We start from the raw sequence: 11781 nt of genomic DNA on the forward strand, positions 1-11781 counted from the left end.
AACGCTGAAAGTCAGTGCATTTGATTGACCGCCTATTACCGCTTATCATACACGCGGACAGCGATCACAGAATCCACAAGTCAAATCTGTTTGTGTGAGACCAGCATACTGTAAGTATACACAGTGACTCCACCAGCAGAACACTGATACTATGATATAATATATCATGTACACCACACAATGTATTATTACTTAGTGACATCTGGCTTCTCTGGTCCTCCCTGCTCTAGATGAGATTATGAATCACAATTATTACATCAGCCTGGAATTCATTATAATTAATTATACAGAAACTTCAGATTTATACTTTGGTAACACTTCTATTTCCTCTTATGTTATTAGCGTCCTCAGCCCTGCCTTTATTAGTCATCATCACCTCCAGAGTCCTTCAACTGGTCAGAATATAAGGAGACGATGGCAGAACGTCCAAGATTAAAGGGAACAATGAGCCAATCTGGAGGTGCCCAGTGCAGAAGAGGCTCAGCTCTGTCTGTCATCCTGGTCCTACTGTATCTGGTCCCTTCCATTAGTGCGGCATTGATTCCAACCAAATGTCAGAATCTGGAGAACAAAAACAGTCCGGAATATATGGAACTTTGTGAAGAGCAAGGGCAAAAACACCCGCTCCCTACTCATCATAAGGTAAGTGGGAGGGAGGGTTGTTCTTACAATGGATCTACAGCAGTGCCTCCATGACCCCCAATTATTTGGAGGAATTTTCCTGGAGTTGGGATAGGTTATAAATATCAGAGTGGAGGGGGTCTAGCACACAGATCAATCAGCATACTAAAAACACCATGGAATTCCAATGACTGCTATGTTCCCTTCATTGTTTACGAGGCACAGCGCCATACATTTATTAGCTGCTGTGTCTGGTACTGCAGCTCAGTTGCATTCCCATGAACAGAGAAATAAGTGTTCACATCTGCAAGATGGCTTCCATTTTTAATGGAAGTCATGACGCTTTGCCAGATCCATCACATGACAGATTCCAATGGCACCTGATTGGCCCAGTAGACTTATAAAGGTTGAGTTAGTGACCGGTAGAGTATATGTTGTTTTGATTCTACAAATTGTACTGCATTCAGTGCTTTTTTCCACCCATCAGATATGATGCAATCTGCGACAGTCACACCTGTGAATATATTGCAACCTGAAACTGTTAAACTGGGTTTCCAAGAGTAATAGAAGGCATAGCTCCCATTGAAATGGGAGCTATGCCTTCTATTACACTTCCAGCTCTGGCTACATTAAGGATGGAGCAGTCAGCATCCTGCTGCAATGTGTGTGAGGGCTGAGATCAGCTGATCGCCGAGGGTCCTGAGAAGCAGATGCTCACCGATCAACTATTGATGACTTTTCCTGAGGACAGGTCATCGTACCGTCCCAGAATACCCCTCTAAAATACCCAGCTGTACTACTAATCTCAGGAAGGGGGACATCATTCTGATTTGTGTGAAGATCTTAGGCTTTAAAGGTCACTAACCGTATGGTCTGGATCCAGTGGGCTGAGCAGCTAAGACATTGATCCTGTTGTGTCAGGTATTGCAGTAAGGGGGCTAGGAATACTCCCAACATATGTCCCCAATGGAAGAGAAAAATGACATGTGATGAAAGACTAAGGGCTCATTCCAATCAGTATTTTAATTTCCATTTTGAATGAATCCGTTTTTTGTTTTAAGTGGAATGGATAGCAAAATGGAATTCAAACGGAAACAAGTGAAAACCATCATTTCAGTTTTTTTTAACTGATCCAGTAGATGGATCATTTAAGGACTGCACAGGTTCCATCAGTTTGTTTCCATTTGCTTCTGTTTACATCCATTTTTAAGGGATCCGTTTTTTAAAATACTTTTGTCTTTCTCAATTAAAAATGCATCTGTTAAACAGACATAAAAAACAGGACCGAAAAGAAGCTTTTCTGTTTAGTTTTGTCACCTATTGACTATAAACTTAAAAAAATTGATCTATTTAATTTCCGTTTTTTAACCCTTTTCAATCCACTGTCTGACATCTGAAGACATTCTCCTTGAAGGCTGTACAGCTCCGATGTCGGAAGACGTCCGGCAGAGTATTCTTACTGTATATTACTGGCCACTCTGTTGTTGGGGGTCTCTCCAGCATGTCCCATACTGCAGTGCTGGCTCTAGCCAGCAGATGGCACCATCTTATAATGGCAGAAAGGGAAAACCCCCTAGGAAACCCTGAATCCAAAATTGGATTGCAAAGGGTTAAACTGCTGGGCTATGGTTTCCACTGGGGGAAAAAAAAACGGAAATCTAACAGAACGGAATTGAACGGAGCATAACTGGAGCTCATAAAATCCCATTGAAATAAATGGGACTTAAGATGGAACCGCTTTTTAGTTATGCTGCTCCTCTGATGGAAAAGTAAAACAGAAACCAAAAACAGTTTAAGCTAATGAGGCCTTAATTACTTGGTGACTAATAGTATCTGAACTCATACTTTCTGTTACATAATTATTAATAGTGACATAACCACTAATTATGCAAATAACACTATAACATGATGCTTCGTAGTTACCAGCAGTGTAAGCAGTTAGTATATGACTCAGCTGTTATAGTTGGGGGCCCCGTTAATGTAGGGGTAAGGGTACACTTGGGGTGGTTTCACATCCAGGCTTGGGGTTCCACTCTCCTCTTCCATTTGGGGAGCGGGAAAGGGGAATCCTCATGGATCTACGGCTCCGTCTTAGGGTAGAATCGAGCAATATTGAACAGACCCCATATAATGAAGTCCATTCGCCTCTTGCCTTTAACTCAGCTGCCCGGCTTTTAGCCGGAAGAAAAAGTGCTACTTTAAATGTACAGTATATCAACTGAATCCACTGATTACAATGGGTCGAGCAGATCATCGGATTTATATGGAGACCCCCTATTCCCCTGTTTCCTTCATGGCAGATGGCAGAAAGGATAAGGATCAGATACTTGGATTCCAACTGCCTGATCCTTTTGTTCTTGCAAAGATAAGCCACCACAAGATGAGTCCGGAGGGGACAGAAGTGTTTGGCAGCGGCTATCTCTGTAGAGTTAGTATACATGTACGCTCAACTGAGCCGATCATTCACATGCATAGGAGGGTTGGAAAGATAGAGGTCATCAAGATGATCCTTTGGCTGACAGCTATCTGGTATGTATGGCCACCATTAAAGGGGTTGTCCCGCGGCAGCAAGTGGGTCTATACACTTCTGTATGGCCATATTAATGCACTTTGTAATGTACATTGTGCATTAATTATGAGCCATACAGAAGTTATAAAAAGTTTTATACTTACCTGCTCCGTTGCTAGCGTCCTAGTCTCCATGGTGCCGACTAATTTTCGCCCTCCGATGGCCAAATTAGCCGCGCTTGCGCAGTCCTGGTCTTCTGCTCTCTTCAATGGAGCCGCTCGTGCAGAATGCAGGCTCCGTGTAGCTCCGCCCCGTCACGTGCCGATTCCAGCCAATCAGGAGGCTGGAATCGGCAATGGACCGCACAGAAGAGCTGCGGTCCACGGAGGAAGAGGATTCCGGCGGCCATCTTCACAGGTAAGTATAGAAGTCACCGGAGCGCGGGGATTAAGGTAAGCGCTCCGGTAAGCTTTCTGTACGTCCCTGCATCGGGGTTGTCTCGCGCCGAACGGGGGGGGGGGGGGGTTGAAAAAAAAAAAAAACGTTTCGGCGCGGGACAACCCCTTTAAGGTGTTCCATTTATTCCTATAGTGCAGTTGACATTTGCAAATTATGGGTGAATTTATTAAGCCAGTTTTCTGGAATATACAAGTTGCAAATTTCGTCCCACTTTGTGACAATTGCGACCTTTTCTCAAGGATTGAAAAGGGGCGTGGCTGAATGGGAGGGCATGTGTCTGGTTTACTATAATTTATGCCAGAAAGTAGGAGAAATCATATCTGAAATCTGTGAAGTTTGTAACTGGCATAGATTTCAGATTGGTGCATCTTTAGGCCGTCCATGCACCATATATATAGGGACTGTTGTCTCTTAATACATTTGTCCCCCGGCACTCTAGCGGACTGTTCACTTAAGAATGGTGTATAACACTCCAGTCTAAGTAATTCTCCCTTGATGTCTTGTAAGCTAAGACTTCCTCCATATTCACTCCTTATGGGACTGTTCTCTCAGTAATAGAAATGTAGCAAAAGTGAGTATGCAATACAATAGCAGATATGTCAGGAAGATACTCTAACAAGCCAGACCTTTGTAACAGTTATGCAGCAGATCCAAGTATGCGATACTGTAGTAGCTAGTTCAGGAGGGTAGTCAGACAAGCCAAGGTTTAGTAACACATATGTGGCGAGCTGAATATGCAGTATAGTGTAAAAAAAGCAGAAGAGGAATCCAATAAAGTAGGGTCAAATGTGAATGAACCCTTTCCAATCAACTGTCTGACGTCTAAAAACATTCTGATTGAAGGCTGTACAGCTCCGATGTCGGAAAACATCCGGCAGGGTATTCTTACTCTAGATTACTGGTCGCTCTGTTGTGGGGGGCCACTTTGGCATGTCACATACCGCAGTACTGGCTCTAGCCAGCAGATGGCGCCATTGTATAATGGCAGAAAGAGAAATGCCCCTAGGAAACCCTGAATCAAAAATTGGATTGCAAAGGGTTAAATACTAAGTATCAGTACAATAGACAAATAAGTTTAGCTAGGAGATAACATCCAATAATTGGCACTCAAGCCAAAGTGTTTCCGTATTACTATTAAGTACAACTCATAGTTTTCTAATCACCTATGGGCATGTTCCACCTGGCATATATGTGAGCCGACCACTAGACTCACTTGTATGTGATAAGCCATAAATGAATGATAGGTCATTGTGATGTCTTTCTAAATCAACAGCTCTGCTTATAAAATCCAGTGGAGAGGTCTCATACTTGCACGCGGTCCTATCAATTAAAGTCTTTGGGAGTCATAGAAAGAGCCGAGCTTGGCTTGCCAGAATTCCTGTGGCTGTCTTAAGTCACTTTTTCACCTTAGATGGAAATATTGCAGTTGTGCAAGAGTAGCAGCAATGCCACAAATGTACCCTGACACAATGTCTCCATGGAGCGTTAGCATAATGTAGTGCCTACAAACAATCCTCATCATATATTCTAGCTTTTGCTAAAACTTTGATATTATTACTGTAACATCAACTCAAAAAATGATACATCTATAACATGAATCATGTCTTCTTCTTACAGGAATCCAAGACCGCATTGAGCCGCAGGTCTTCTGATGTCCAACCTAGAGCCGCCAGTAACAATGTCAATGAAAATCTAACATCAATATCATTTATTATGAAATGTCTTCTAGTTCCAAAGGACAAGCCTAAACCACCAGAATGTAAAAAATCAATCTAGAAAAAGATTTACAGCGACAGAGAACAGATGTAATGTGTATCAGGCAGTATTTGGCCTTCTACCCAAATAGGGGCACTTCTGGAGCATCCCCAAGTGGTGATTATGGATTTCATCTTTCTGTAAAGACGAGACATATTGTTCCCAAATTCGATCCATCCGTATACATGATAGTGATGTGAGAGAACATCCTTACGATGGTCTCTTATACATACTGTAAGAGGATCCACTCTTCCCAATAATATACAATTCTTGGCATTGACCTTTTCTGACATTTTTCCAAAAATAATGTGACATTTGGCTCCTGAGACCGGTTTCTGCTCATTACTTATATTAACAGGAATCAGTGAGCTTGGAGACTCCACTGAAGATCTGTGACACCGTATAGAAACCAGAAATTCATGGCATGTTACTTAACCCCTTAAAGACTACAATGTTTCGGTCCTAAATTACCATGCACTTTTTATGTTCAAAAGGCTTTTATTAAACCTTCATATGAAAATCACAATCAGAATTAAAATATAGAATATTGAATTTTGAACTGTGTGAAATAACAGGGGAACATTTTTTTCACAAGCGTATCTAACATTACTGGATTTGATGTCTTATTTCGTCACAGCAAATGTTTCACTTTCCTGTATATGTATATATAAAAAAATAAACATTTCACCACTATTCTGTGCTCCATCCAATGAACTCCTATCCGACAGGCGCCCCAGCTACGGGGCTGTTGGGACTCCCCGGAGAGTGCCCCGCGAGTACAACCCTGTCCCTTTCCAGTTGCTTTTTCAATTTATGAGTATACCAAAGAATTTATATAAAGAAAGGAAAAAAATGGGTAGCGCTCCAAGAAATGGGTAGAGAGTGTGGTATTATATATTCAGTCTAGAAAACTGTGAAGAGAAGACTCACCCCGTGACGCCGGGCCCGTGTAATGCGCTCCGGTGCGTCAAGATCCGGAATGGCAGATCAACCCACAGTATGAAGAAAGCTTTCTTACGCTGGTCATAAGAGACATCCTGAAGAGAGCGTCATGGTTGTTCCCAGAGGCGAAAAATACACCACGGGATGAGCAAAGCAAATAAGTAGGAATATATATAAAAATTTATATAATTAGAGAGGAAAGCCAAAGTGAGAAAGGAAAGAAGTAAAGAAAAAGGGGGTCAAAAAAAGAATTTAGAGGGGGAAGGTACCCTGAAATCATAGATCATGTTCATTTATGGAGGTTTTTTCAAATTTCTGTTCAAAGCCATTTGGATTATCTCTCACGAGACCGATCCACTCCTCAGCCAAGACAAGAGAGACGGTGAGTCTCGGAAATCCACCCACACAGCCTAGGTAGAATAAATTTTTGAGTATTCTGTTTCGAGGTCATTACATTTGAGCTCCTCCATGTAATTCAAGGAGTCCATGGTCTCCAGCCACACTATTCTTGGGATGGCGTCACTCTGTCTCCAATATCTGGGAATGATCTGTTGCCTTACCATAATAAATTGCGGCAGCAGACCCTGTTTGAGTTATGAGATTTGAGTTATGACCAGGGGGAATAGACAGAAGTGCCAGTTCCGGTGACAAATATAGTTTGGTATAATCAGGATATATTTTGCCATAGGAGGGCCATGAGAGGACAGTCCTACCATATGTGCAGCATGGAACCTATGTCAGACATATACCTCCAACACTGCTCAGAAACTGAGGGGCATATCTTGTGGAGTCTGAGTTTCTGTAATCTGAGTGATATATTTAGTGTGAGATAGCATAGGACTTGGACCAGAGCTTCGCAGGAAGAGGTCTCCCTAACGCCTCCTCCCATTTTCTGATCCAGCTAGGGTCGAACTTCCATGTCTGTTCATCCAACAGGATCGCATACACTAGAGAAATCACATGCATAGGTGCCTCTTCCACAGTGCATAATTGTTCAAATGGTTCAAATTCCCTTGGTAATCTGTGTTCTTCTTTTAAGTCTATGAGAGTTCTTATACCCCGGACCTCATGACATCTCTCACACAGGGAAACCCTCTCCTTGACAAGTATGTGATGTTGTAGGCACTATTTCAGGGTTTTCCACCAGTGAGGTAAGTGGCCCCTGGTCTTGACACCACCAAACTCTGTCTAGTGTGTTTATGCCAAGAGTGGCAAGGGCCAATTCTTCCCCAGTCCACTCCACTGGGAATTCTGAATGCTCCCCTAACCAGAAAGGGGTTTAGAGCCTGCTCCACCACTAACCACAACTTGGAAGCAGAATATTAACAGAGATCTATGATGCAGTTACCGATTGTGGCCTTATGGTAGAACTCCAGGTTGGGTAATCCCACTCTTCCTGTGGATTTACACCTTGTTAGAGTTTTATATTAGACTAGCTGATATACCCGGCTTCGCCCGAGTTAATTTGCTACTGGTGTTTATCTGGTGTTCACACGGAAAACCTTATGAAGTCGTGGTTACTTTAGAGATACCGGGGAAAAAAATATGTTCACCATTTTGCATGGTTCTTTGCGTTACCCAGGAAACACCATGTGGAGGTAACCATGCGACATTTCCTTTATATAAAATGACATCAGGAAGTGAGAGAATTAGATTCCGTACGTAAAATTTGGACGCTAATTCTTTTGGGCTAGAATTGAATAATCGAGTTGGAACCCATTAACTTTTCCTATTTTGGAAATAATCAATGCTCGTGCCAAATTTCATGTTTCTATGACATCAGGAAGCGAGAGAATTAGATTCCGTACGTAAAATTTGGATGCTAGTTCTTTTGTGTTAGAATTGAATAATTGAGTTGGAACCCATTAACTTTTCCTATTTTGGACATAATCTATGCTTATGCCCATTTTCATGTTTCTACGACATCGGGAAGTTGGAGAATTAGTGGCGAGTCAGTCAGTCAGTCAGTGAATCAGTCAGTGAGTCAGTCAGTGAGGGCTTTTGTCTTTATATATATATATATATATATATAGATATACTTTGATCAGTTGCACCAGACAAATTTAGTTACCAGTTTCTTAAGCTTCGCAAAATAGTACCTAGGTATATTTCAAGGTACCATTTGAAAAATGTATAGAATTTTTGGTAGAATGTTAATTTTTAGTACATTAATCCCACCAAACCATGAAAGTGATCGATTTTGCCAATTCTTTAATTCTGTCTCAAGGAGGGGAATGAAGGGCATATAGTTTAATTCAAAGATTAGTTTAGGGCTCGCTGGGAGGTGGATTCCTAAGTATTTTAAGGAAGAGTTCTTCCATTTAAAGGGAAGGAGTTCCCAGAGATGTTTCGCTTCACCCACTGGAATACATATGTTTAATATTTCAGACTTTTGTATGTTAATTTTGAAATGACTAATCCTACTATACTTAGAGAATTCTTGTAAAAGCATGGGGATATCTACTGTCAGGGATGTAATAAAGAGCAGCATGTCATCTACATATAATGCAAGTTTGTGGGTCTGGCCACCAATGTGAATCCCTCCCCTTTAGGTGTACTAAAAACACAGCAAAACATTGTCAAAAATGCATGACAATGCTGCTGAAACCGCAGTGAGGGCAACGTTGAAAAACGCTGCGTTCTGCAAACGCCTGAAAGAGGGGGCAACCCTGTCACAAATAAAGAGGGGGCAACCCTGTCACGTTCCATTTCTAATTTCTACCTGCGCTGAAGAGCTGTGGTATAAGGCATAATCCAAGAAATTAATCTGGAACCCAAACCTAGCTTTTTTAATGTCACCTCCATGAACTGCCTTTTCTGAGTCAATAGAGATTAGGCACAGATGATCTCCTAATTGATGGGACCTTGCAATCGGTGACATCGTCCTAATAGTGTTGTCTCAGGATTCTCTTCCAGGGACAAAACCGACCTGTTCCTTATTGATAAGATTGGGGTTTAATCTAGTAGCTACTAGAGATGAGCGAGTATACTCACTAAGGCACATTACTCGAGCGAGTAGTGCCTTAGCCGAGTATCTCCCCGCTCGTCTCTAAAGATTCGGGGGGCAGCGGTGACCAGGGAGCGGTGGGGGAGAGCGGGGAGGAACGGAGGGGAGATCTCTCTCTCCCTCTCTCCCCGCCGCAACTCACCTGTCACCCGCGCCGGCCCGCAAATCTTTAGAGACAAGCGGGGAGATACTCGGCTAAGGCACTACTCGCTCATCTCTAGTAGCTATCATTCTAGAAAACAATTTTATTTTGTTATTAATTAGTGAAATGGGCCTTTACCCAGTTTAGGGATCATGGTTATGTGCGCCTGTAGAGCCTGCGGAGGGAAGGGCTAACCCCTGGATACAGTATTGAATGTGTTCAAGTAACATGACAGATAATATTTTTCCGAATATTTAAAAGATCTGGGGTAAAGCCGTCTGGCCCCCGGGCTCTTATACATTTTTAATGTCTGTAGGACCTGCTTAAACTCTTCTTCCGCAAAATCCCGATCAGGGACCTCTGTTTCTTCTAATGGGATAAGATTAGGAGAATCGTTTTCTAGGTAATCAAAAATGTCTTTCTGTCTATTACCTTCCGTTTAGTAACTTGGGCCTGTACATTATAAAGTTTACAGTAATAGGAGCGAGACTCCTTTAGGATTTCCTGGGGGTAATGTACCACTCTGGCTATGGGAGAGTTCACGGAAAACATGTGTGGTAGGGATGTGCTAGGATGAAGTGTCCTCGCCAACCATTTCCCGCACTTATCACTATATTCATAGCACTCGGCTCTCATATCATCTCTGTGACAGAGTGTTTTCTGATCTCATTTCTAAGGATGGAGATCTCTGCCAGAAAGGTGTCAAAAGGATGTAATTTGTTGGCTACCTTTTTCGAACCAAGCCCTGTAAATAGTTGCCATAGCTTGTACGCTCTAGCTTTTTTTGAACCTTGCTCCGTGGGAAATAAAAACATCCGTCTTAAAACACATTTCAATGCTTCCCCTTTCAAAGGTGCAGGTTCTATGAAGTTAGTAAGATACAAGTGGCGTCCTTTAGTAAGTTGTCATTTAGACGCCAGTTTGGGTCCCTTCTTTCCCTGCCTCATTCCCAGGATCCAAATACATGTGCATGATCTGACCACAAGAATGAATCTATAGAACATTCTGGGTCGTCGTCCAATAAGCCATGTGAGATAAATACATGATATAATCTGCTGTATGTATTGTGAGCTGAAGAGTGAAAGGTATAATCTTTTTTCACTGGGTGTAGGGTACATCTCGTGTCAATCAGTTGCACTTCTAGATATCGATGAATGGCCTGCCGAAGTATCCATCGTTGCCCCGAATGTCTTATTAAAACCACCACCCAAGATAACTTTAGACCCCTCTGCAAACTCGGCCAGTTCCCGGAGAGCTCCAATCCTAAAGAGAATCTTCTCCTGATTGGGAAAGTAAAGGTTCGCAATGGTATAAACAGCGTTAGATATTTGGAATTTTAGGAAGGTAAATCTACCGCTTTTATTTTGACGATAGAACAACAGGGTTAAAGGAGTTATGGGGTATGGAACCGGCATTGGGGATCCCAGAGGTCATAAAGTAGGTCTCCTGAAACACAGCTATTAACATTCTTTTTTTATGGAGTCTATATAAAATTTTTGACCGTTTCTTGGGTATAGTAAGACCTCTGGTGTTGTATGTACAGAACATTAGTAATGCCATTCTATTATGCAGAGCATAATACATATTTAAATGTGCAATCTCTCAAACCTATCAATAGACTTTTGTTGTTGCAACACTATATTTGTAGGCCCTATGTGGGGAGAGAGATAGCCAATAACTAAAACGCCATCTCCCTCTCACCCTGGCCTATATATGTATCCAAATAAGGCTATGTATATAGCCCTATGTATATTTAAATATGGATCTTTCCTGCAAAGACAGGGGAAGTCACGAGGTCCCAGTGGATTGGACCATCCCAAAAGCATCGAGCAATCCCAACTAACAATCAATATGGATAAACCATATGGAAATATAGTAGCTATCAAAGGAAACTAATCTTATGCATAACATTAATTGTGTCCCTAAATGGGACAAATTAGTTAGACCCTGCACAGGCATATACAAGGAACAAATGGAAGTTTCACGACAGCATGCATCTAACAATTATGATATTTGGTTGTGTGGGTTGTCATGGGTCCCACTGGTAACATACTGTGTATGCCCGAAAAAAGGGGGCAGTATTATAGTAGTTATATTCTTGTACATAGGGGACAGTATTATAGTAGTTATATTCTTGTACATAGGAGGCAGTATTATAGTAGTTATATTCTTGTACATAGGAGGCAGTATTATAGTAGTTATATTCTTGTACATAGGGGGCAGTATTATAGTAGTTATATTCTTGTACATAGGGGACAGTATTATAGTAGTTATATTCTTATACATAGGGGGCAGTATTATAGTAGTTATATTCTTGTACATAGGGGGCAGTATTATAGTAGTTAT

General features: G+C 41.8%; 1 long non-coding RNA gene across 1 annotated transcript; it reads left to right on the forward strand.

Moving 5' to 3' along the window:
- Positions 1–95: 95 nt before the first annotated feature.
- Positions 96–6031, forward strand: LOC136586810 (uncharacterized). The gene is made up of 3 exons (XR_010787338.1): positions 96–110; positions 343–642; positions 5207–6031. It is a non-coding gene; the product is annotated as an uncharacterized lncRNA (long non-coding RNA).
- The last annotated feature ends 5750 nt before the right edge of the window (positions 6032–11781 follow it).

This window comes from Eleutherodactylus coqui, chromosome 12 (genome assembly GCF_035609145.1).
Source record: "Eleutherodactylus coqui strain aEleCoq1 chromosome 12, aEleCoq1.hap1, whole genome shotgun sequence".
NCBI classification, from domain to species: domain Eukaryota; kingdom Metazoa; phylum Chordata; class Amphibia; order Anura; family Eleutherodactylidae; genus Eleutherodactylus; species Eleutherodactylus coqui.